Below are 26873 nucleotides of genomic sequence, written 5' to 3'. Positions count from 1 at the left end.
AGGAGCAGGATATTGGATTTAACTGAAATGCCTATTCAATGACATATTCATCTTTCCACTGCGGTAGGAGCCTTCTCTGCCATGAGTGCAGAGGTGCTTGATCGCTCATCAGCTCGGAGCTGAAACACAGAATTGCTGTCAAGAAAAGTGAGATCCTGTCGTTTCTGACAGACACCGAGCAGCACAGCGGCAACTGGAGACTCATTAATGTTTAATCCCAAAAAACTTTGTATTGCATGACTTTCTCCCAAACCCAGATGTGCTCAAGTTTTTTACTTTTTTGTTTTTAACCTCTCTCTGCCGTGTAGGAGTGCTGCACTGACTGCACTGATCCTCCTCTGCAGGGTTTTACATCCCAGCCCTCCATCTCTGCTATTTGCTTTTTTTTAGATCCAGGGTCTTTAAGTAAAAGGAAAACAGCCACTTTGACTTTCAAGGCTACAGTGCGTCAAGCCAGTAATGACATAAAAAATATTCATTAATACATTTAAAATTGACAATTACACCCACAAAGTAAGTTGGAAGATCTCAACCAATAACAGCGTCTTTCACAGACTATAACTTTTAATTAAAGGGTACAGTAAGTTTTTTCTGCTCCTTGTGTTTTCACTCCTTTAATTTCCTTTCTTTTACTATCGTTTTATAAACTTGACTAGGCTGCCGGCAATTTGTTATGTATCTGTTGGGCATATGTTTCTCTTTCATAGGTTGAGTGACCAGTAATCTGTCATCCAGCTAGCGGCTTCAAAAAGGGTCCCAGATGGATATCCGCTTCATATTAACAAAAGCTTGATGAATGGCTCTTTTGACATTGTTAAACCAGAGTTTCATCAATCTGAACTGTTGATTTATTGATTGACAGGATGATTAATGAGCACGCAGGTTTACATTTTGGCCCTTGTTGGGGACAGATGACGGAAAAGCGCTGTCCTATATCTTAATACTCTTTTATTCATTTATAAGCAGAAATTTGCTTCTGTGTGCATCCAATATCACAACTACGCTAAATGGTCCAAGTTATTAAAGCCAGAAATTGAAAGGTACCCTCGCTTGTCCTAAGTTTGTGCAATTAATCACTTAGTCAGAGAAAGTGGCAAGACGCCATTTTAATCAAAAGGCTGGATATTTCATTTGGAGCCATACGCTTCATATCCTGTGCCCTCCGACGGCCAAAAATTAGATGACCAAGTCCTGAAGCTTTTTTTCATTGATAGTGATTAAGAAAGTCTCTGCTGATGCGCCAACAGCAGGTCAACTTAATGAGCAGCACGGGCAAAATACTCTGAGTGTAAACAAAACGCAGTGTCCTCAATTCACTTCCACAGTGCAGCTTCTTGCCTTCACTCATTTTACGATCTCGCTACAAGGACATCGGGGTCACAACATTGGACCCATTTGATCCATTATGCCCGCCGTGCATATAATATGATTCACAGGACATTATTTCAAAAGCCCCATTAAATTGCCCACACAGATGAGTCTCAAACCTCCCACCAAAAAGACAAGAGGAGAATACTGCAGGGCGACACGGATTCTGGCCACACGTGGATCCTCTGAGAGCAACACAAGATCAATGAGAGTGCCTTTTTTTTTTTTTTCCTCGAAACAGCAGGGTTGTCCTCCAGCCAGAGGAAGAAATGATCTATGTAGATCTCATTAGCCCCCTATGATGACAGACGTACGACCAAATGATTAATGGCCAGCTGGAGAAACAGGAGAATTATTGACGTGACCTTTAGGGGTGCCTCTGTTTCAGGGGAGAATGGACCGACACGTCTTCCGCTGAAATGATCTACTTTGACATTTCCATCTTTTTCTCCTTTGCCTACTTCTCCCTCCCGCTTTCTCTCTCTATATATCTCTCACTTGGTCTTAAAAACGAGCCCAGGAAACCCATAACACATGATAATCGGTCGCCCTGGTCGCTTTTTTTTTTGTATTTTGGATGAATATAAAGAGAAGCTGCTCAGAAAGTTCTCCCATTCTCTGCGATAATTGATATTCTTCTTACCATATTACTGTATTCGGTTTGTATTCATAATGTCTATAACCGTGCTGAATTCACCTTTAATGAAACTGTGGCTGAATAGTCATCTGCCAATTGGATATCCTTTGTGGGGTGGGAAAAAAAGGAAAAGTCAATAACAGTAGACAGTGTCATCTCAGATGATGAGGTTTTAATGATGGGGAGCCATCCAGTCACCTTTCCACAACCCCCAGAGATAAAGGACCACCGACGGAGAGCAGGGACGCTCAAGGAATTAATTCAACATTTTGTGTGTATGGCTGTGTGTGTGTGTGTGTGTGTGTGTGTGTGCGGGGAAAAGCAACGAAGCGCAGGCAGGTGACGTAGATAAGAAGACAACACGAAAAGAAAGGAGGAGGAGCTGTGTGAGGAGGGGTGACACAAGAAGACGATGCGTGAGCCCTTTTTTTTTTGGTATATTTCCATTGGTTTTACTGTAAAGGGCACGAAGCATTGAGGGAGGGACAATGAAAGAGACGAGGTGGAGAGGGAAAAGTTGAGGGAAGGAGGCGGAGGGGACGGGATGGAAATAGAAATATGCAGCGGAAAATGACATGCATGGAGGGGAGGAAAGAGACAGATGGCAGATAGAGGGCCAAAACACCGGCATAGATGAAGATGAGGAAATGGCAAGCGGCATTAATGAAGGAGGAGTGGAGGGTGGGAATGTTCACCGATCGGCGCCGTTACAGGCCCCTCGCGATTAATTGGTTTGAACGAGCACAGATGTTTGCATTCCGCCCTGGGCCCATGCTTACCTCCCCACGTCTGTGCCTCCTCTGGCGGTCCAGATCATAATCGATCGAGGGAGCCGCTGTCAGATTCATCCAACTCGCTCTGAGAATCCTGACCTGGCAACCTCAAGTGGATGGACTCAGGGTCAACGATCTGTTTTTCTCCACGTGAGGTGCGTTAAGTATTCATAACACGTCAAAAGATATAAATAAACAAGCTGAAACAAACATTCTCTGTTTTTTATGAATGCAAATGTCTGCCCTCTGAATTTTTTATATTTTTCCACATTTCGTACCCTGTGTTTTGCATTTCTGTGCCTACACAATACGTGTGCAATCAGAAAAACTAACCCTCTAAACAAGTCTGAAGCTTTGTCTTCATTAATATTTAGCCATATCTGCTTACAACAGCTCTCATGCAAAGTCTTTGATCACGCAGCACCACTTAACAAGTGAGGAAATGTCAAGGTTACAGGGAAAAGGTCTTGGACAAGCACATTACAAGAGCAGCATATCAAGGGTTTGGACCACATTTTGCTTCACCTCTCAGCACAACCGGTTTTAAAAATTAATAAAACAGTAAAACAAAGGTAAGCATTAATTAAAGAACAATGTCCACACCACAGCAGGAACATGGTCCAGAATCTAAACCAGCCATAGAGAATAATAACAAATTGACCAAACTGCTAAGGATTGTTAACTACGGTTGTTGTTGGGTCGCTGAATGTTGATAACAGCTACTTGCTCAGACCTGCTCAGAATATGAAGAAGATCTTCCTGTTTTAAATGCTGATTTAATAGGTGAAAGTCATGGTAAGACTGTGGGTGAACTGATTCTGCCATCAAATTATCATTATTATCATTGCCATCAACATTATTTAACCAACAACAAGGACTAATAATCATAATAATAATCATAATAATAATGATAATGATAATGATAATGATAATGATGATAATAATAGAGCAATTTGAAATAACTTTTCTCTTTTAAATCAATACACAATGTGCAAGCAAACTCATCAATCTATCCCATAAAAGAACCAAACGAGCAATGTTTTAGACCATTAACTGCAAATTGAGTATCCTTTACATTGCTGTTAAACAATTTTTCCAAAGCTGAAGCTTGTGGATTGATTCCCTATGTTCCAGGCAGCCAATGGTTTTATTTTATGTTCTGTAAAATAACTTGACTTAAATACATGTTACAGAACATACTGCTCAGCTGCGAGCAAGGATACATCTTAAAACTCTCCACAGTGAAACATTCGAGGACATCCGGAAAACTGGACAGCTTTTACAAAGCACTATACAACCAATACATTTTTGAAAACTCCAGCTCAAGGAATTAACTGAGGCAGTAACGTGAATCTGGTTTGCGCTTGTGTTGAGATGGTGAGCAGATGACTCTCAGTGAACTTGCTTGGTTTGCCTTAAAAATTCAAAAACAACCATATAGGCACAAAAAAAAGACAACAGAAATCGGGGACTTGAATTAATCATGGAATTCACATGTGACCTTCTATTTTCACATGTGAGCTGAAATTCTATCATGTGATTTACAAACATTCATATGTGATTTTGCACGCGATGTTTACAATTTTCAACATGTGGAAACAAAAGGAAAATGTCAAATATGAACTGGGCATTTTTTCACAAGTGATTTTTTTTTCACACATTAGTTAAAATTTCCACATAAAAGATTTACGTCTGTTCATATGTGATTGGCCTTTTTAAGTGGACATTTGAATCTCCACATGTGTAAACAAACAAAGGCTGCATCAAACAGAGCTAGATACACACTGGAGTCTTTTCTGTGAATGATACATCAATACTCTCAAGGCGATCTTTCAGAATACAAAATAAAGCTTACGAAGACGGGCATTTATCATATTGTGCTCTGCCAGGATTTATTGTGATTTATTATAAGGCCATAAACTTTGCTTGAAGTGTGTTTTTATTAAGCTTTTCTCATGTCCAGTCTCCCAGCAGCCATCGTCTTTATTGACAAGCGATAGAGGAGTGATATGTCTCACCCTTCAATATAATGGGAGGCCTGGGGCCCACCGGTGTGCTCTGCCGGCTCGGACAAGCATCATAATATTTCTGGTGTCATGAAATTGAGTGTGGGTCCCAGCTGTGGCGTACCAACATCTCAGTCTTTCCATCCATCTTTTCGCTCTCTCTTTTTCATTCACCATTAACTAGAGATACCAGTGGAGCAATACTACAACAAAGCATGGAGGGTTTGGTTTCATTCACTCAGGCCTGAAGAGTGCAGCTTGATGCAGCGAGGGCTTTCATTTTCGAAATGGCTCTGAGAGCAAGTGTTACTGTAAATGCGCTGTCAGGCCTTTGAAAAAGGCTGAGATAAATTCACTCATGCTGGTTAGTGTTTCGCTCATGCAAGTCTTTAATCAAAGCTTCTGTATGTCAATACTTCTAAGAGATGGTTATTTTTTCATATTTCTTTTATCTCTCTGTTTACATTTGTCATGACTCACCAGCAGCACAGTGCCTCGGGAGGTTAAGGGCTTCAAGAGAGAAGATTCTGATCTTTTGCTGATGACAGGTGCCCGACGAAAAAATAAAGTCGTACCAGGTGAGAAGTGCAACAGAAAGATCCCTCCTCCACAAAATCCAATAACCAGGGAAGGAAATGCGAGACGAAACAACAAAAACAGGGCAGCTCTGCGAATGCCTCCAGAAGAACAAGCATCCACATCCAAAAAGAATCACTCGATTAAAGAGATGCCTCATGAACATGTCCATCTCAGAATTTCCTGGAGAGCAAAATAAGATGAGCTGCAGGGAAATGCGATATTAAAATCTAAAAATTCAAGCTGAGAAAAAGGGAATTAGTTCTATATTTAGATTTTGCGCTAACAGAAAGAAACTTCCTCTCATAAGTCTAGTTGGTCTAAACAATGGATGGATGATGAGTGATACAAACTGTGTGCTGTTTTTCTTCAGTATTTCTGAGAGGATTCATGGCATAGTGTTGTATTTACAAAGAAGACAGTCGCTTGGCTGGAATGCCCAATCCAAACCCTGAAAACCTCCAATTCAATCAATTTAGAGAAACTCATCCACTGACAAAAAGGGCAGAAAATAACAATATATTGTTGTTGACATCTAAAATGAACAGTATATGCAATACCAGTGCTGACAATGTACAATTAACCTCTGTGACATATTCATTGCATTTCCTGCACCTACACAGTTAAAGGGTGACAGTGGCTAAACGATGTTGATGTGAAACAGCAGCATCACGAAATGCTTGGTTTTACTCAACACCGCTCGGATATGGTTGTAGGGAGGCTTTTAGTAAACAGACAACAGATAACAAACCAGTGCCATTATGTGAATAAATATTGCCGCTCAAGCCCATTCGGTGAATACTTGCTCTAACAAACCCCTGATAGAGAAGTGGACAATGGGTGGAAGGAGCTGATAAATGGCTCATCTTGGTCCCCTGAGAGGTCAGAGCTCTTATTATTTACAACACTGGATCTCGTCATGGCTGGCTGACACTGACCTTGCAAGGGCCCCATGTCCCTCCGCCTGTCTATACTATACCTGTGGGTGTAGGTCTTCATTTACTCCCTACATTTTCGTACTGTATTTTCACAACACACATCTCAATGCTGTCATCTTTGCTTGCACACATGTACAAGCACCACGCAATAGCTCTCCGGCGACTGTAGTGACCTTGGTCTAGATTAACAACGGTCCTGGAGGAACAGACCTCATTTATAAATCCTCTGAGAGATCCTCAGTGTATTTTTGTTATTCTCGATGAGCATATACTAGTATACTACCCTGCAATATTGTACTCCACAAAAAAAAAACAAAAAAAAAAACAATTCACATAACACACAAAAGAAGAAGGAGGTGGTTGCCTTAGGATAAATGGTAACAGTAGTTGGGTTCAAGGGCAAATCCTCAGTCAGATATTTGGGGGGAGCAACAGGAGGGAGCTGTGAGGTGTGGCTGTACAGCATTTGCTTTTACACACTTAATAAATGGGGAATAAATCTGTTGAAATGGTTAATAAAAGAGAATTCGAACATATTTTCTGTATATTTGAGAGGATAGATTGGTATTCACATCAGTAATGGGGGGGGGGTGCACAGCAACTGCAATGAAGGCATGGTTACATCTGCGCTTAAGTCTGTTTAATTGGACAAGTTCCTCATTTCTAATAACTCTGGAACCTTTAAAAACGTCCACATGTGTTCGGTGATATTATCAAGAAAGAAAGCGTATCCCTTAATGATGTACAAATGAGGCTGTGCGTGCTGTGCAGTTATTAGACTGTTGCTCTCAACACACCACACAAGTTTTATAAGTGATTATTGGTTTTGAAGAGAATTTTCCCCTAAAGATTAATAGGTAGTATTTGTTCCCAACACACACACACACACACACTTTCAGGCACATTTTGCATTGTATTTTGCATGTTAAGTGACTTGGGTGTAAGAGTTTGTTTACAATAAAAGATATCTGTCTTCGCAACATTATATGTAAAGAAGAAAAGGTTTAAAGAACTAAGTGTGAACACTTTAGAAGACGAATGACTCTGCATATTGAAAGCTCATCACTCTACGCGTGCCTGGAGAGAAGATTGTGATTAGATTCTTTATTACACCCAAAAAGAAGAGCAAATGCTACAGCACAATCATCATTGGAGAAAATGTGGGACAACAATTGTTGACGTTTTTGCATTGTCAAGATTCTGGGCTACTTTGGACTTTTTTCACATGATAGCATGTCAAGAGAAAACAGATATTTGTTGAAAGTCTTTTTGGCAGCTTGAAAGAAGCCCATTACAAAGAGATGGTATGAGGCAGAAGCACTGACGCAAGATGAATGGTTGAAAATGTTGAATGAAATGTATGTAGGACATCAGAATTGAAGAAATGGACCGTGTTTGCATGTCAACAAAAAGATGAGAGATGGAACCATTAAATATGCCACAGCAGCTCATCTGTCGAGACCTTTTCACGTGTCTTTTCTTTTTACTTTTTTTCTTTTTCCACGTATGGAACTTCTCTGTTAAGGAAAATCAATGAAAAGTATTTTTCTTTCTCAAACACCTTATATTTGGATAAAGGTTCAAATATATTCTGTGGAAACAGTACCAAGTTGGGAGGTCAAATGAAGGATATAGAACATGGCATTTATACTGTAATATTCCCAGGATGTCAGCAACCTCATAAACAAGCAGGTGGTACATACTGTATGTTATATATCAGTGTATCAACAGCTCGTAAATAACACAGAGACTTGTAGGTAGTTGCAGTAAAGTCATCAAATGACATCAGAGGACAGGCTTACTGCAAAGATGAAAACATGCATCAATCCTTGTAGTGTAAAAAAACAGCTCTTTAAAACAATGTTCACTGGAAGTAAAACACCACAGACGCTTGCTTTTCAATCACGTCACACTTATATGTTTTCCATTACGTCTAATTCAGGACCAGTAATGGTAGTAATATGGGCCCTGGCTAGATTACTTCGGCTAGTTCATGAACACAAGGTATCAATCATTCACGCCGTCCCTTTTTTTTATCTCCTGCCGCTGACTACCGCTGGTGATTCATGATAATTTTGGGATTTGTCTAACGATACTGCTGAGACAAGCAATCTCAGCAGACTGATGCTGCACCCTGTCATTATCTACAAGGCCACCACAGTTCAGTTCGGCTGAATCTTCAATGTCAAAACAGGAGGTGCTGTTTTGATTTGGGACAAAACATGTCCTAGGTGAGTTATGTCCTGCGGAGGCCGCCTTTGGATTTATGGGTCGCATCCAGCTGCCTGCAACGCTGAAAAATGGCAAATCAGCATATAAATGACTGCGTTATTGAGAGTGCTAAGAAAAACATCAACCCGCAAGTCCATTATATTAATTGGAATCGCCCTCGCTATGGCAGGCAATGGCTCCAGTCGGACTCGGGTCGTGTGGTGATAAATGAAAGGCCGGAGTATGAATATAGCCTTGGCCAGTGATATACCAGAACATGTGAACAACTGCTCCCTTTTGTTTATACTGACCTTGTAATTAATCAGGGGAAGGCAGGGTTGGAGAAAAATGTATAGGAGTCAGGGGGGAGGAAGGTGGGTGAAGTGGTGGAGAGGGATTTAAGCCCCCTAAGAACAGACTACACAGTGAAATCCTGAGTAAACACCAACGTAGTCCGCAGTGCTTCCGAAATGATGTTGATAAAGAGATGAAATATCACAGGGATCACGGGTTTATCACTTTAAACCGGGGATGCTAAGAGACAAGGGGAATCTCGCTCGTATTTGTTTGTTCCCACAGATGAGTAACTGTGTTTTTCAAGCTTAGCGCTGAAGACGGCGGTGTCAGGCTCCAGGATGCTGCTGAGCATCAGCTGAATTTTTTAAGCTTCTCTAAGGAAAAACTGTCACCTAACCTGTTTTCAAAGTAACAATCTCAAGGATTTTCATTTCAAGAATAGTCTGTTGCGTCACTATCTATTCCCACATAAGGCAACACAATGGTGTTTAAGCATATTGCCCGCTGATGAAAGCCCTTGCATTTGCTTTATTATTGAACGGGTGTCCGAGGAAAAATCGTGGTTATCGTGCGGATTAGAGGACCTTTCTCATAACGGTTACAATAATAAATCTCTGTGTTCGAGAGACCTCGAGGACAGAGAGTGAACCTTACTGTACTGTGACAAAATTATCCCAAATCAAATGTCCAACAAGTGAAAATATTTGCCTGTTAGCCAAGCTAAAGCTGGCTCCAGTCATAGTTAGGCTACTGACAAAACAAGACATCTTATGAGATCTCATTGGGCTCATTTGCCTCTGTTGTCTCAGCCTTTATGGACCAAACATTTCATCAATCCTGAATATCATTTGGACCCCTCTCAAATCAGGTCCTACAGCAACACATACTCCCTGATATTCCTTCCTCATTCATTAATACATATTTCAGGGTCCTGAAATCAGTCAACTATTTGCTTCTTTGTATCTCTGCAAAGAAACGCTGCTCGAGGGTACCACATCCATTTTCATCAGTTCATACTTGTCGCACCTCCAAACCTGCTGCTACAATATATAAAGGGTGAGTCTTCTGTAATTGCATGACTTCACTCTGAGCACTATCTCAAAATATTATGAGAAAGCTCCAGCAAAGAGTTGCCTAAGGGAAACCCCAGCTCATTATGTAAGATGCCCAATTAGATATATTTATGTGACCCAGAAACATATGGATTCACACAGTATTTAGCCTTGCATACTGCAGACCGCAGTATTCAGGATTTTGAATAAAATAAACATTGAAATGAGCTCATGATGTATGCAACACGAACCCTGAGGCTTGTTTTCTTTTTGAATCTCCCATCACAAAATTCATTAACTAACAAGGTTAAGCATTAAAACGTAGCTGTTGATAATTTGCATATGAAGTAATTTAATTTACTTTACTTATTATAAAAATTAATGGGATGTTACCCTGCGACCTCGAGAACCGCAATGTGCCTTGTGAAAACAAACAAATGGAGAATGAAAAAAGACAAGAATTAAAAATGCAGGCTAACTTACTACCTCTGGCTTTTTAGCTGCTCTTAATCGACACCTCCCTTTATTCACAAGGGCACCGTACAGAAGGATGGACGCAGGTTTATATAGCAACTAAAGGAGATTTATTTGGGGTCCACAAGTATCTGAAATACGACACAGCTTTTATAGCGGAGCCATAATTCAGCCATGACGAAAATACATTTATGCGCAATCTGATGCATTACAGGAATTTATAATCAGTTGCACAACGCTGGCAACTGATAAATATGTGGCTCACTGAGTGCTACAGTGTGTATTTCAACGCAGAGATTTGATAAACAGTATAATGGTCATTAGGTTGAGTTATCGTGCCGGGCACTAAAGCAGAATGTCGTCCGCTGATTAACTTGCATTTGCTAAAGAAAACGCTCTTCTTCTCTCCTCTATTTAAGCCTCTATTCTTCACAGCATTTAGAGCACATCCCCGTCTGCCACGCAGAATTTAAAAGGTTCTGCATTTTTATATCATTTAAATATATCTATCATCATTTTCAGTCCCTTAACTCTACAATAGAACTGAACATTTTTTTATTCGTACTTATGCTACTTGTAAGTGAGTGTTAGCTGTATCTATGAACCAATCTATTCTAATAATACGAACAAATACAATTAGAAAAACTAATCTAAGGCTTTGATTCGTACGGTATATCACCCTGGACGTTACAGTCGGCTTTACACTCAAACAATAAAAAAGCAGAGTTTGGATATTCTCTGGACAGAAAATCCTTTTTCATCCAACAAACCACAACAATAACAAAACACGCTCGTCCTGAGGGTCAAAAGTTTTCTAATATGGTGAACTATTTAAAAACTTCATATATCGACAAACTGTCAAGGAACCGCTGCTATCAGGCAATTTACAATTCACCGGCTCGGTGAGTTGAAGCCCGACATCTCAAAGAGTGGAGCCGTTTGTGATTCACAGTCTCGGTCAAAATTAGCCTCAACTGTGCAGCTGAGTTTGTTTCAGTAACTTCTGCAGGTTTGCCTTCCAAAGAAAATCTTGGATTGTGCTATTGAAACTTAATGAGCGCATGCTTTTATTCAGCATTTGTGGCCCCTCGCGAGTTTTAAATGCCTAAACCACCTGAATGTGCATCTGCAGGTATTCACATTAATTAGACTACTGCTTTCCTTGAATAAGCAGAATCCATCCTGAGGGACAGTTCTTACATGTGCGCATGTGCCAATTCTTTTGTGTGCTGGTGTGTATGTCTGTATCAATGCACCTATGCAAGTCTATGTGTGTTTGTCTGTGCGCGTGTTTGCCCATGTGATGTCCACTCCAGCCAGCCAGAGTAATGGAGCAGCCCCATCTGGACCTAACACATGGGCCAGACTGTTCAACCTGTCGGGGGATGAATGTGCTCCTGAGACTGAGTCCTTGCTTGTGTGTGTGTTTGTGTGTGTGTGTGTGTGTGTGTGTGTGTGTGTGTGTGTGTGTGTGTGTGTGTGTGTGTGTGTGTGTGTGTGTGTGTGCATGTGTGTGTGTGTTTGAACTAGAGACAGAGGCTCTGAGTGGTCAGCCAGGACGGGAGGCTGAAAACCTGCACCTGTTACTGCTTCCAAGATAGTCCGGAGAGAGCAAGAGATTGGAGAGAAAGAGGAGCGATACAGTAGAGAGCAAAGAGGCGGTGGGAGAGATAAAAAGGGAAAAAGGTGGAGACAGCGAAATGAAAAGATGGAGACGGAAAGAAGGATGGCAGTGTTAGCCGGGTTTGTTTGCCTGTCTGTGTACTTGCCTGTATCTCTCTGTTGTGTGCTTTGTGGATCACAACAACATGATCAAGGCCTAACTTTATTATGGTGGCAGCTTTTGGCTACAGTTGAAAAGACTGATCAATTTGGCTTCTCCCTTCGACGTGGCCCTGCCATGCTGCCCATGACTCCGCAAAACATTCAGCTGCTTGGCAGCACAGAAGGGGCTGGCGGGCACCGAAAGAAACGAATTGTAGCTCTGCAAAATGAGGACTCCAGCCCAATGAATGAGCTCATTTTCTGCCCCCTTGCACCGTCTCATCTGCATTGGCACAATGCGGCGCTGTGATGTATACTCCAACACAGAGATATCCAACTTTTCAGCAAAAATTATGACCAATTCCCTTTGTAATATTCATAAATTCATAGAATAGAGCCCATAAAGCAGGAGGAGGAACAAATAATCACGACTGCTCCGATTATGATTTAAATGTAAATGTCTCTCCACAGCATAAGTTACCCTCTGCATTTTTGGGGAGTGTGGACTCATTTGAGGATGCTGAGCTCATAAAATGTGGATGGATAGAGAACATCCAGCTCATTTTTCATATCGGGAGCAAAGCCACTGACTAAAATAGCCAGGTGGCACCACCAGTTTAATAGACTTTACAGCCATTAAAAAGGAGCTTCTTGTTAAATGTTGCTTGCACATAAGAGTGATTGACTCTGCTGTTCCAAAGGGCCTTTCCAACGCCAAATACACACACTTTTATCACCTGCAACAAACCCCTGCTAAACCCAGAGCCACAAGGCTCCAGGCTGAAGATTTGCTCTCCTTTCCCTTTTGCTAACAGCTAATCGCCTCCTCACAAACACTCATGGCTGCGCACTCACAGATACACGCATACTTACAACTTACACATGCACACACTTACTTTTTTTTGGCTCCCGTCCTCACATCGAACACCCCCCTCAGGCAGACTGACAAAATGGAGCCGTTCAGGTGGAATGATTTACCTGTTGAACGGGAGGATACGGTTTTGAGTGCCACAATTTTTCACCGGGGGCTGACACCATCTCCCAAAAAGTCATAAAGAGACAGTGCAGCATCCAGATAGCAAGCATAGCTCATTTATATGACTGTGTCCAGACCAACTTTACAATGTTGTTTTGTTTTTTTTAAAAACATTGACTGAATGTAATGTCTGTCATAAATACACGGGTAATTCAAGCTGAACACAGTCACAAGCCAGGTTTGAATACAAAGCACTTAACACTTACATGTCCTAAATATCTGCTGTCTTTGTATCTTAGTGGTGCTCAGTCACAGTTGTTGAACTTTTCTTTTGCCCTAACCAAAATTAGCCTTATCCCCTTGGATGCCAGGATGCAGATCCAGCCTCTTGCCTCAAGGAATTAAAGACCTGTGGCCCAGTTCACCACGTCGGAAACATGTAGTTTTCATTGGCGATCAGTGGAGGCAAAAATCAGAAAGAGCACCAGGTGCATGCGGTGTGGCAACTGTGGGCAGAGAGCTGTGATGCGTTTGTGGAAAAACAGTGCCAAACCCTGATTAAGATTAAAACTGTTTTCATTGTGTGACTCAGAGTATAATGACTAAACCTCTGTAATAAAAAAAGACACAGGCCATTTAACCAGATTGTAGGCTTACATAGGGCCCAGCTGAGCATCTTCCTTCTATTTCAGCCTTTATGGACAATAGTGCATTCTCTCCACAGGAAGGGCACCCTAACTTGGGAGGGCATTAAATCACTTTTTCTCTGTTAGATGGGCGCCACAGAGGGCACATCATAAGGTTTTATCTACTACAGAGTCAGGAAGTCATAATAGTGCTTTAAATTTTCCAAACTATTTTCTTGGAAGTTCTCTTGAAAAAGCTTTACAACTCGGTGTTATTCAAAGTAAAGATAATAACATTTAACAAATATTGAGTATGAAGTTTCAAATAATAAACTGCATGTTAACATTTACTCAGCTCAACACAACAAACTAAATAGTTTAACAATATCACAATCTCTTAAGTTTTAATTTGCATAGTTCTTTATTTAAAAATCACAGATGTGTAAAAATTGCCCAAAACACAACATTTTACACGTTCTGGGTCTTTGGGTTATTTCTTTTTGTTTATATTGAGGTACTACCCCTAAACAGTTGCTAACAGACTTAATTTCTGCTGGAGAAATTAAAGCATTCACACAGTTACGTATGGTTAGTATTTAATCTCAAAGAAAACAAAAGGCAATAAGTCATGCTCCAATTAAATTACAAACCTGCACACACAAGAAGGAATCATAATGAGCCTCGAGCACTTTGAGCACATTATGCTTAAATCCTGGATTCTTTACAATTGAGTATGCAGATGAGTATCCGAGGTCTACCCACAAACACAAAACCTAAACAACAGATTGCCTGAGTTTATATCCAAACCTTAAGGTGCAGTTTATTCTTTAATGTTTTCCTTTTCCTGTAGCTTGCAATGGCTTTCTGCATCAACAACAGGCCGATTCCTGACTGCGGTCTCATCTGCTCAGCTGTATTCAACTCTGGTGTCTCTCACTGGGCTTCAACCTCTCCACTTAACCCTCCCCTTGTGCTCTTGAGTACGACCACCGGGGCAGCCTAAATCTTCTCTCCTTTGACCCTGCAGTGACATCAACCAGTAGGCGGTGGGGTACCAGCCCCAGCCTGAGAAAAGACAGGAAGACGCAGACAGAGAGAAAAAGACTGTGAGAAAGAGATAGAGCTAGAGATAGAGGGAGAGAGAGAAAGAGAAAGAGAGAGGGAGAGCTCTGGGCGCACTGTTGGTGTCACAGAGCTGAGCTGTAGGAAAGGGCCAGTTGGACTTGCTGAGATGACTTGGCAGCGTCTGATTTGTTACATGATTTGGCCACCATGGCTGCAACAGAGTCTCATTTAAATTCATGTGTTTTTTTTCTTTTTTAATCCTCTTCTCTGCATGGCGTCAAGTTCAGAGAGTGTTTTTTTTTTTTTCACAAAGTTCATGTATGCTGCTGTGGCTCCACTGGAAATCCAACTCAAAAACTACAATGATATTAGACTGTGTGTTCTGAGAGGCTGTTCAGAAAGAACGTGAAAGCAGAGACGTGGGTACGATTGCAGTCAGTAGAAAGACACAAGTAGGTTTAAATGGACATGAACTGACCCAGGGCAGAGACACATCCACGCAAGCTGACAGTCTGTCGGCTTGAGAAAAAGAGCCTTGCTTGGCTTTAGGCTTTCTGAATCCAGTTCATAAACAGACAAGACACACACACACACACACACAGCTGGAATTCAGGACTACGGATGGGCTTGGTGCAATACATTTCAAACACAGTGTTGTTGGACCTCTGACAGCTGTGTCTGGACAGTCCGTTGGTTAACAAAGTACACAAACAGTCGGAGCGGTCCAATTTTACGAACATGACATGAGCCAAAGAAGTCACTTCAAATACTTCACAGTATCTCACCTCAAACTTTGCAGTAATGCCTTACTTCTGAGGGTACAACAGCAGAGACGGACACACATCCCCTTTAATCTCAAGCAAAGAGCAGTAGCTTGTGTGTTTGAGTCCTGAGCATGACAACGCCAGTGTTCACATTGTGAAAGAATAAATGACCTCACCGGTGGACGTTCCAATCACTCACACTTTAACTCACGCAAACACACACACACACACACACACACAATTTTCAACCTCCAGCGCCCTTCATCTTGGGGCTGACACCTGTTCCCATGGCAACACTATCAATGGGGGAGCAACCAGGGTCAGCAAGTCATTCCCTCCCACCGCCTCTTCATCCTCATCGCACAGGTCCTGACATTTGGAGCTGTCTCGCTGTGTACCTGTTCATCCCTCAACAATTTTTTTCCTGGTTGTACATTTTCACCTTCTATCGATTTCTCTCGCTCTGTCTCGCGTCTGATCACGCACATGCAAAGAGGCAACGCACACACACACACACACACACACATACGAAGTACACAGTATGGCTTTAAGTAAGTATGAGAGCATAAAAACATTCCTGGGATTATATTTCTCAAGCATGCACCAAGCAGTATTTTGCATTTTGCACAAAAACACAACCTCAGTGCTCTTTATCACCGCAATCACCATGAGTTAGAATTAGCATTTCATAACATTGTTAATCTATTCTCTTATACTACCATGAATTCAGTAAATGTCAACTAAGCCATGAGTAATGAATTAAGAGAAACAGTCAGGGGTTTATTCAACTGGAACTCGACTTATTGAAATGAGTTTGTGGATTAGTGGAGATGGGCGTAATTATGAAATGAATGCAACCGCATAATGGGCTTTGGCATTTTGGACAATACATGGCTCCTCAACTATAACCCTTTAATTTAAAAAAAAAAAAAAAAGTGCGAGACAAGAATTGGATGCACAGCTCCTTTTTTTTCTATATGACTGTGTTTTACTTTTTCATACAATTTTTTCAATTAAAACTGTAATTACAAGATGCACATTTCTGGAGCACATTCAGTTTTTTAAATAGCCACGTTTGGTGCGAACTGACGAGAAAGTCAACAACGGTTTGAGGATTTGAGAGAGGGGATTAAACCAATTTTCACTTCATGGAAAAAAGCAGATGGATAAATCTGTCAGGGCAGCTTGCCACAACACCAGCACAGATAATCAATCCCCATCCACCAATGACACTCAGGACAGGAGAGGAAGCTCCATCTCATGCAATATGCAAAGTGTGTGATATAATCCTGGAGATGGTTAGGGATGTGTCAATAACAGTGTCACTTTTTCTCAACAAGGAACTGGTGGTTTTGGCTTTAGCTAACCCGGTTTAATCCCTCTCCCAGTGGTGCACTGCCGAGTTGATCTGTGTAGCACACTTTGTTGAAGAGAATTCCAATGGCTGTCAGACAGCCACCTGCCCCCGTGTCTCTGCCTGGGGAAGGGCTGCCAGGCCAAAACCCACTGATTAGGTTATTTCTGAATCTGATTTTCTCTCCACTTCCACACAGTTTTACTTTCTTAAGAACAAGAAGAGGACAGTTTTGCCACAAGGAGAAAATGTATTTCTGTTCTTCCTTTCTTTTTCTCTCCCTGAGTAAAATGTGTTAATTCATGTACCCCTGGCCTTCTAAAAAGGTCAAGTTAAAAAAAAACGAGTCTGAGTTTATGCAGTTATGTTTATGTTTCCTCAAGGTCTGTCTGATATCACCATGTTGGTGATGCTCCGACAACATGATAATTAATGTTGTTCTGGGACAATCGCTCACATTGTCCAGTCACGCTGCTGTGATGTCAAAGCTTTGTGACTCGTGTTGTACCTGGAGTGATTTCAACATATCTTATTTTTTAAGTGTTATTTTTTTTAGTTCATTTAGTTTTCTGTCACTGTTTTTTTTAGGTTTAGGGAACTAAAATTCTTCCACAATGTTAAATGCAAAAGATGACTTCTCCCACGTGCTTATTTTTCCAGGTGCAAAATGAATACCTTAAAAAAAACTTGATAGGTCAGTTGCAGTAATATTCCTGAAGCAACGTTGCGTATGATGGTTTGAGGATCAACACCAACACAGAGATATCAGATTGTACATTTCCCCTGTATGCAGGAAAAGGCTGAGCTGGTAAGGACGAGCTGAGGGACGAGCTGAGGGACGAGCGAGGATTATAAATGTATAGATTAAAGATTTAGCTGACCGCATGATCAGAGAGGAAGAACAATTATATAAAAAGGATCACATATCTTAAGGAATAAAAACACTAAATTCCATATTCTGCCAACTCACACACTCCAAAAGTGTTGAGTTTAACAAAACTTTATAAAAGTTTGCTGTCAAACTTTCCTTTAGGGACATCAATATTCCTTATTTCTTCCCCTGTCATTTCTGTTTTGTGTGAAAGGAATCAGATGATGACTGATAATTTGGTGTTTCTGCAGGTAATATCTTGCTGCCACAGCTAAAAAAAGAAGCAGGAGAAGAAACGAAACATGATGTAAATAATCCAGAAAGTTATTGTTACATTGGTCAGTAACAAATTGTATTGTTGGCCCTCTTGGCTCTTAAAAAGCTTGAGGGCTTGGCTCAGCATCAACGTTTTAGCTTGTGTTGGTCTTAAAAACATGACAGAAAAATACTGAAATTGAGAAGTAAACATCAGAGCAAACTAGAGACTAGACATCACAGGGGCTTGAATAGAGCTCTTAATACAAAGGTGTGCTAATTAATGATGCATCATGCCTTGAAGGCTCCCAGTAGTAAGAGCTGAGAAAACCATCAACCCACTTCAGGAGGCTGCCATGTAATGTCATGCTATCTATCCAGCTCTGCAGTACAGTTTGATTATCTATCAGTGTGAAGACTCAGTTGTTTCAATCACATGACTGCCCCGCTCCCTGATGTCTGCCAAATGAAAACAGAACAGTGCCATCCCCAGAGGAGCTTAATGATCCACAAACACACACGCATCAACGCATGCAAACACAGCAAGGCCCGCGCACACACACACACACACACAGTTTCACACAGAGACAGCAGCGTATTGATCACTGTCAGATCTGTCTATAGACTGGAAACAAGCCTCTAAGCAACACAAAAATTAGGACACTGATGATTTGTTTGTTAACACAGTCAGGGCTGACACCCGCCCACACACATATTCACCACAATGGCCCTCATTTTGGTACACTTACACACAGTCAGAGAGAATCGCCAATACCCCCTAACACACACACTTTCACACACAAACGCAGAACCCAGTAATTGACTGATATGGAACAGTGAACAAGGAGTTTTTGTCTGTTTTCTGAATTATGTCTGGCGCTGGACAATTCTGGATGAGTTTCCGGCAGAAAAGACAGTGTGGGTGTCTGGGAGAGAGGGAGACAGAGAACAAGGGGAAAGAGAGAATCAAGCATGGCAACACGAAACATTCAGGCAGAGAGGAGCGAACCGTGTGAACCTTACAACTCCCCGCAGGTCTTCATTGTGCTGCACAAGAGCCACACTGGTCAGACGAAGCCATAAAATATGAACACACAAGCAGTGAATGAAGCGATTGGTCTCAGCCAAAAGTGGAACCAAACAACTTCAGCTGTCTGGACGAGGCATCTCGAGTTTTTGGATGGCAGTTGGATGAGCCCGCCTGCCTGTCTGGGCAGAGAACTAACTGTGACACTCGGTGTGAAAGAAGGCGCCAGAGAAGTGGAGAGAGAGAGGCGGGGAGGCAAGGAGTTAAAGACTGGATGAGGAAAAAGAGGGTGTGAGAGAAAGAATGAGGACAGATGCTGTCACAGTGACTAACACCGGTTGTAACTAAGAGCCAAATAGCACAAAAGAACAAGGGAATTAGTGTCCGGCAGTCACAAACATGAACAGGTTATTTCAGGTATGTGTATGAGCAGCGGGTGTGATTACAACAAGACATGGAGCAATTATCGGAGCTGGTCCAACAGGACTGAGCAATATATTAGAATAATTCAAGGAGAAAAAGAAAAAGGAAGGTGCCGGCAGTATTTTAATTTTGTTTAGTTGTCTTGGAGTGCTGTGTTATCTCGGAGGTGTTTTCAGGTCCTTGCTTTTGCATCTTGCAGTCGCATTCTTGCACTGTTTGTTTTAATTATTGGAGAGCCTTTTCTTCACATCGGGTGATTATTCTCAGCGACAACAATTCTGTTCTGTGACTACCATTGAAAGAAACATATTTTTAGCATTTAAACCAGCGACATATTAAAGAGTGCACACAGTCTATACAAACATAAATCAGATGCTCAGAACAATGGACATAAAGCCATCCTGACCTTTAACGCCGCAACACTAACGCCCACCATGTGTCCTTTTGAACATGTTTTATCACTGGATGATCTTTAACACTATTAACTGTATGAAATGGGTTACGTCTGCACATGTACTACTACCACTTGGAGAAGCATAAGCTAAATATTTTTGACTTTTTGCTTGCTTGTTAGTTTTCACACACAGTCACAGTCACAGCACGAGGCTTTCAGGTGTTACAACTGAACCAGAAAGTGGGAGGTAAACCATCTGATACACATATCAGGGTTATGCATCACACAGTCTCAGAGTCAAGTCTGCAAATTCGCCAAACATTTACATTCTCAAACCATTTTTAATGATGGGATTTTAAAAAATTCCGAGACTTCATTATGCCTGTATGTGTAGCATCACCATGGCAGATTTCAAAGGTGATCCCGGGGAGGAAGAAAAGGGAGATGTGTGAAACATTTCAAGATAAAAAAGATAGCCCTAGAGGTGTGAATCATAGCTTCAACCAGCGAGGATGGGGAGGGAGCACAAACATGCGAGATGAAGAAGATACAGAGCAGAAAATCACCTCTTTACTCTCTTAGCGTACCTTGAGATACACTTAAAGGAACGGGAGAGAAAAAAAAAAAAGAGGAGCCAACTTCGACACAGGGAGACGAGGAGAAAAACAAACTGTGCAACATAACATTTGAACCATTGCTTTCAGTTCCCAGAGTATGATGCAAATAGAAATGTGAGGCGTTGGTGAAACTATTTGTTCTTCGTGAGTGGAAGCCTCCTATGTGCCTTCTGACTGAAGAGTGAAATTAAAGTCTGTTGTCTAAATTCTCACGACTCTCAAGATCACAAGGCACATTTGATGGATGATGTCATTCGTACTGCTCCACTCCACTCTGTTGCATCAGCAGGAGCAAATCAAAGGCACCTCAAGTGTCTCTTCAGTTGAAGTCAAACAATATCCACTAACAGGTGATTTGCAGGAGAGAGGTTATGCGACCCTGAAACGACATAGGGTGCACATACACACTCTCGCCTCCCCGTCATTGTTTCCGCACAGCTATAGCCTCTACACCCCAGCAGGGTTTGAATACTCCCTGATTACACCTTTGTGCGAGTTATAATGCAAATTACAGTCAGTTTGGGCAAAATCAGTGACCTTTGAGTTAGTTTGCTGTGAAGTAGTGTGGCGGGGAGAAGACGTGGGGGGGATAAACTGCACACACTTGTGAGTGCCCTCACAAGTTCACACTTACAGCATATGTGCGCGTGTGTAAACAACCTTGGGTTCTATAAATGATCTAAATCCACTAAAAATAGGTCTTACATTCAAAGAAACTGCATTGGATACAATGGCTGGAGGTAACAAAAGGTGAAAGTGGAATCTCCCATGTTCTGTTAATGTGCGGTTTCACCCAATTTCAAGCATGGCTGCCTCAATAAGATTCATGCATCCCATTTAAACGTTCCTCCAGAAATAACATTTATCCAATTTGTTTCATGGCTTCCTGCTTCCACGCTCTCATCTCACACATGCCCATGGCAGCCAACTGGAGGGGCTCGGACCGTCGAGAGTAAACCCCGGGCTCGGAAGAAATGGAAATCTTGGTCCACTCTGGGAAACATATTTGTGGGGTAATCCAGCATGACATGCCTGGATAATATAGGAAATGCGATATTTGTGGAATGTACTTTGAAATTAAATGTTCTACTAACAATATGTAATAGCCACTCGCGTGCAGCATGACAGTTACAGCAGGGGAGGTTTGCTCAAGGTCATGTCGTGTAATTTCCGGTGTGCATTTAACTTCCATGTATCAAGCGGGCGATGGCGGAGCTCAGGTTTTTAGTCCCCTTTGATCTGCTGTTCATCGCTGTCCTATGAATAGCAACCCACAGTGCCAAACACCTATTTATTCAGCATTTTTTTCTGGCATCACTTCCCTCTTGAGCAACCACGGATGGTGCTGCTGGATGCAAAACTGCCACTGTTTCCAGGCACGGGGCCTATCTAGACAGCAACACACGGCAAAACATTGAATCCATCCAGCTAACAACAGCAGCTCTCCCTACTCCGCTACATTCCCTGCACTGCTCATGTTGCTAATTAGAAATGAACTGGGTAATTAACCACCTTGTCTCATTGTCTGGAGATGGGATATTTCTCTCTCCCGCCGTGCAGTTCTTTTGTTGTCGACTTACAATGACAGATATTTCTTTTTGTTTGTACGTTTTTGTGTGCATCCCTGGCTGTATTTTTGAATTACCAACAACCCCGAAGAGTCTATATTCAAAACCGCTGCAAACTTGGGACGGATGGAGATGAGGCAGAGGAAAGAAATGGTAAAGCCTGTAATCTGTGATGGTTCCCTGCCTTATCGCAAAAAACACAGCTCTCTCTTTTGACACGACAACTTATCTCTGGTTACTGCAGCATTTTCACTTAGAGCATGAGGAAACAAACAGCAATTCAGTGTATCGTTGTGCAGGCAAGACAAATCTGGTGTTTCCCATTGTTGAGTGCATTTGGCATGAGCGGGACAAGGATGAACTATTATCTAGTGACAGCTTCAGACATCACTTCAAAAAACATCTAAAAGACAACAGGCTTTTTGCTCTACATAAAATACTTTATACAAAGATTATATTGATCAAAAGGTCTGACTTGATGTATATTTGAAACAAGTGCTGTGTCGGTATATACAAACCAATACAGCTGCACTGTGTTGCAAAGTTTACCAGCCCAGGAGCATTTACTGGCTCCTGAAATTGCCTGATAATACAATCTTAACATCAGTATAGGGCATCGAAAGTCATATTTTAGAGTTACACCCAAGCAAAGAAAACCTGAAAAAGTGGTCTTCTATATAAAAGACGATAGCCATCTTCTGACATGAACTGCAGAAATGTCCTCTGCCTTATTAATGTTTTTGGGCATCTGTAAGTAATTTTCATTGCACCTACAAGAGATCAAGGCCAAATGTTTTTTACTGAAAGACTCTCAAAGCAGTAGATAAAAAAAGTTTTATCTCATGGAAAGTAATGAACACAGTGCGTTGCCAGCATTTAAGGTTATAGGAGATAAAGCCTGCAGTGATAATAAGGATAGTTTTAATGAGGAAGGGCTCAGGTTTTCATTTGTGAGAGATCAGCCTTTGAATAACTCTCTTTTAAAGCTCGGGGATAGTTTGGTCTGACTTCAAATATCGCAGACTTTGACACAATTTGAGACAGGCGGTTTGGGAGAAGTGGGGAATGTGACTGTAACAAGACTAAGAATGATTTTCCAGCAATAGGAGAAGTATGTCATCCCGAGATTTTAAATATAACACATATAATTTAGGCCAGTCACCACCACTGTGTAAATCAAGCAGTGCTGGGTGGTCCATTAACCACGCAGGCATTAAATATTTGAGCATGCTGTTACTACACCAAAGACACCAATGATTGCTAGATTTAAATAATTAAAACGCTTCAAAATTATATCTCTGACAAGTAAAGTGGCATGACTTTGTTGGAGCTTTGCAAAAGCTTGACAAGGTCTGGGTGGATGGTTCGAAGTACAAATGACATGCATCTGACTTCAACCCCAGAAGCTAAATGTTAACTGTGTGAACCATAATCTGAAGGTAGTGATATCGCACGTTTTGTTATCAAAGGTCCCCTAACTAGTTTTTGTGATTGAATCGGAGCGGTTTTTACATTATTCCAGTAATCAGCTGCTGCCAATATCAAGGCAATATCTGCTGAAAAGCACAAAATAAGGCGGCAAACATGGGCGTAAATCGTACTGGATTTATGGCACTTTTAATTTAAACCAGAGTTCACAGTCAGTTAATTCATCTGGAAAGCCATATTTATGACTGGCAGCTTATTTGTCTCATTTGCACATCATTAAATCTAAACCTGGCTAGAAGGTGATCATTCCCAGCTCCGACTTCTGAGGTAAAAAAAAAAAAAAAAGAAAGAAGGAAAGAAAGAAAAACACAACAGCAAAGTAACTTTTTTACGTGGAAGGAAATATACTCGACACATTTGTTAGAGCCACAGAATCGACACGCGAGTTTTGTTGAGGCTGACTTCCCTTTAAGGTTAGGGGACGTATTGGTTTGCTTATCGGTTCGTGGTCTCTTGCTAAAGGTCATGTTTTGCATGTATATTAGAGAACTTGTTTGAACTGTCTCAGAGAAGAAATAATAAAACAATAGATTCTTGAACTGTGATGAACTAAATTACCCAGACACAATAAGGTTTATAATCAAGTCTATAATTAGATTTAAAAAAAAAAAATGCTTTGCTTTTCATCCAGATTTCAAAAAGCTAGTGAAAGATTTTTCAATGAGCTGTTCTGATCTGTGTCCAACGAGCTTGATTAGAACAATGTTCTTTGCCAATTTTGGCCAGCAGAATAAAAGCCCTGAAAACTGACTGTAAAGTGTGACAAAGAAAGAGAAGGAGGGTGAAAATGGGAGGAAGTGTGAGAGACAGAAGACGGACAGAGAGACACAGAAAAGAATAGTTCATTGTGTGTGCTCTCTCTGGGTGGACAGTCTTGTGTAATGAGAAATATTAACATTGCCAGACTCTTTTGGTCTTGTTCAAAAGAAGAAAAAATCATCATGCTCACACAAAAGAGTGTCCCTAAAATCCATCCAACCAATGAAAGGCCTTAGAAAGGAAGGCAGTGTACAGGGAGAGTTTGTTACGCACCCTTCAGTTAATCCCATTGAAAGCTAAATTAATATTTTTACCTGAAACGTAGATCAGTACGACAAAAACATCATCTTCTAATAGAACAGTGTCGTTTCAAAGCAGGAAAATTGAGCAGTATCGAAAAGGCCAAATCGTATTCCATTTGGCATCTTGTCATTTTTTTATGGGTTACTATGATAAATGAAGGATTCAGATCCTTCTCTGAAATAAAAGCAGCCGCACTGAAAAGACTAAATTACAAGAAAAACTCCTGAAAAAATTCACAAAGTGAAAGGTAAAATAAATGAAATGTGTCAAGTATTACCAGCAACATATGCGTCAAGTGTCAGTGTTGTGCCATTTTACACTATTGTTACATCATTACTGATGCTTAAATGTGAAATCGGAATTTCAATGCTATTCTAACAATCCATTACACAGTTGGATAGATTTCTCAAAAAATAAATAAAGCCTATACCACTAATCAGCAAGTTTCATTAGCTGCCTGGTAAAAACACAATATATCCTTCTGAAACAAAAAAAAAAACTTCGTACCAGGGATGTGAACGGCTAAATATCATTCCTCCAAACACCAGTGCACATGTTACAGGTTCATTCAACAATACGCCAACAGTTTCACTAGGTGCTGGTCTGACAAAGTGAAACAAAGCTCAGAGTGGGATCATTTCACCCAGAATGAATAGTGTCAAATGTAAATGCTATTCTTCAGTTAAGGAGCAGTACTAGAGCTATGCTGTACCAACATTAAGCACCCAGCTGCCATGCCCGAGGATCGCTCGCTACCAAACATCATGTCGCTGTGGTCCGAGGCCATCACCCGATCGACGTGCTGAGTGATTGAGATCAATATGCTACCAGTCAGGGTGGTAGAGGCCGACAGCTTCAAAGAGCTAATTTGGTACCTCGAGGTACGCGTATGTTATGCCATTATCAAGAGCGACTGTGACTTAACCCGTTGAAAAACTCTTTTGGGGTAAAGGAGGATGAGCCAAAAGAGCCTCCTCAGGCTGGTACACGTCAGACAACTTCGCCAACAACCACATGAAATTAGTAACTCTAACATCATTTTTTTCAGAATAAAAGTACACTAAACAATAGAAATAGAGACATAAAAAGCATATTGTTAACAGTCTATTGAAAGAAAAGGTTAAGTCAACAAGTGCAAGTGCCCCCGTAAATGTTCAGTGGGGATTCACATGGCTGTGACTGTTCAGATTTACTAATCAAAACCCTGCACCGACTGTAATATTTGCTTTTCGTCTCTTTGCAGCTGCATCAGTTCCTAAACCAACAACAACTTATTTATCTCTGTATTCCACCACACGTATAAACTGTGTGTGTTCACATTTGCCAATAAAATGCCAGTGCAGCATTAATCAATTTCCCACCACACATCAGGCTTAGAACTGGTGTTTGTTCATACGGTCTGTTTGTGAATGGCAAACAGAAACCACACAAACAGTTTAGCTTTTTAGTCAGGTTGACATCTGCACTCTCAAACTCAAACAAATAAAAACATCTCTGAGTTACATTCGAAGGCATATTAGCATCTGTTGCATCATTTAGTCCCATTGCTGCAAACGTCACCCTGCTGGGGACTGGAAACATTTCAGGATCATATCGTAGTGAGAGAAGATGTTGTTTTTTATTATTTCAAGGAAACAAATGTGTTGCAAAGGTTTAAGTGTTGCTTTCACAGTGCAAGGAATGTGAGGTCAAAGCAAGAACAGTTGAAAGGTTTCAATCCAACCCAGAAGATGTCTGCGATCACAATAGATATAGTAGACTGATACAGTTGCAGGTCGTAGAGAAATTCTTTCAGTTTTTGTCAAGCTTGTAAAAAGCCTCATTTGGAAAAGGTCATTTTTTTTTATTTGATAGATACCCAGATGGATGTGACACTCAACAGAAGGAGTGTGACAGCTGTAAACCTCAAGGCTGAAACTCCGGCAGCATCACAAAGACTTTGTGCCGCGCGCAGGCGAAGAATTTCCACAAAATCGAACACGAGGTCTGTGTGTGATACCAGAGAGTCATTGTTATCACGCAGCCCCCGAGAAAGAGGAAAAACATATTTTTCAACCTTCACTCTCTTTATGACAGAAAATTAATTTCCAGCCAGCTTTAGCCTCCCTTTCAGACTCAATGTTAAAAACTATTTTGCATTTTGTGAAGTGATCGAAGCTTTTTCATACCTGCTAGCTGTTAGAGCCAACATATACTCATACATACATACATTTTCTAATGTTAGAAATGATTTGGACACTACACTGAACATTATAAACTTGTTGAGTTTTTAATGTAGTCCGGACAT

General features: G+C 41.1%; 1 protein-coding gene across 1 annotated transcript in view; it reads right to left on the bottom strand.

The window, feature by feature from the left end:
- Nucleotides 1-26873, bottom strand: part of tnr (tenascin R (restrictin, janusin)) — a 200012-nt gene that overhangs the window by 133770 nt on the left and 39369 nt on the right. Inside the window, exon 7 of the mRNA XM_037084415.1 lies at nucleotides 12993-13074. The gene's annotated coding sequence lies outside the window, so the exon portion shown is untranslated. The remainder of the gene's footprint in view (nucleotides 1-12992; nucleotides 13075-26873) is intronic.

This window comes from Acanthopagrus latus, chromosome 21 (assembly GCF_904848185.1).
Source record: "Acanthopagrus latus isolate v.2019 chromosome 21, fAcaLat1.1, whole genome shotgun sequence".
Lineage (NCBI taxonomy): Eukaryota > Metazoa > Chordata > Actinopteri > Spariformes > Sparidae > Acanthopagrus > Acanthopagrus latus.
Note: the sequence above shows the minus strand (reverse complement) of the source record. Positions and strands in the feature narration are given on the sequence as shown.